The following is a 985-nucleotide window of genomic DNA, read 5'->3' on the forward strand; positions in this document are numbered from 1 at the left end:
TACTTTTTGAACTTAGTTTAATGTTCTTATTATCACATACGAAACTGGGGGAGAGGTAGAGTGAGAGATAGAGAGAGAGAGAGAGAGAGAGAGAGAGAGAGAGAGAGAGAGGGAGGGAGAAGAAGATGGAGGAAGAGTGTACTATGGGTTAATGTAGTAAATATTCCTTATCACTCTAAGGCATAGTTTTCACAAGAACGTTGAACAATTGACACTGATCTTGTTGAGGTGGCAACTGCCTTGCCGTAGTGGATACACCGGTTCCCATCAGATCACCGAAGTTAAGCGCTGTCGGGCGTGGTCGGCACGTGGATGGGTGACCATCCGGGCCGCCATGTGCTGTTGCATTTTTCGGGATGCACTCAGCCTCGTGAAGCCAACTGAGGAGCTACTCGACCGAATAGTAGCGGCTCCGGTCAAAGAAAACCATCGTAACGACCGGGAGAGCGGTGTGCTGACCACACGCCTCTCCTATCTGCATCCTCATCTCAGAAGGACACGGCGGTCGGATGGTCCCGATGGGCCACTTGTGGCCTGATGACGGAGTGTTTCTTGTTGAGGTGTGTAAATGATAGGAAAGCGGTGGCTACTCTGTATGACAGAAAGGTACACTAACTGTTGTGTAAACCAACCAAGAGCTTTCTAAGGGACAATATTTTCGTCTTTTCTTCCAGTTACGTTTCACTCATGAAATTTGATAAATCTATCATAAAACCAGCTTTTTAATGAGAGATTTCGCGGTTTGCATTAGGCCTGTAAATCCATCGTCCAAAAAGTGAATCAAACAGATAATGGTTTTAATTCGCCTCACCCGTTTTCCATACAGCTGTTTATTCTTTCTTCTTGTAATAAATTAGATTTATTCATTTCATGTGGTGGATTGTCTTGATGAGGTTTGTATCTTCTACTTTTTCCACAGGTCACACTTGCTACTACTATATAGCGGTCTGAGCTAATATTCCATCCTCTGAAGATCTGCATGTCT

At 44.6% G+C, this 985-nt stretch overlaps 1 pseudogene; it reads left to right on the plus strand.

Annotated features, from left to right (window-relative positions):
* The first annotated feature begins 230 nt into the window (after positions 1 to 230).
* LOC126189102 (5S ribosomal RNA) lies at positions 231 to 348 on the plus strand (annotated as a pseudogene).
* Positions 349 to 985: the final 637 nt, after the last annotated feature.

This window comes from Schistocerca cancellata, chromosome 5 (genome assembly GCF_023864275.1).
Source record: "Schistocerca cancellata isolate TAMUIC-IGC-003103 chromosome 5, iqSchCanc2.1, whole genome shotgun sequence".
Classification (NCBI taxonomy): Eukaryota; Metazoa; Arthropoda; class Insecta; order Orthoptera; family Acrididae; genus Schistocerca; species Schistocerca cancellata.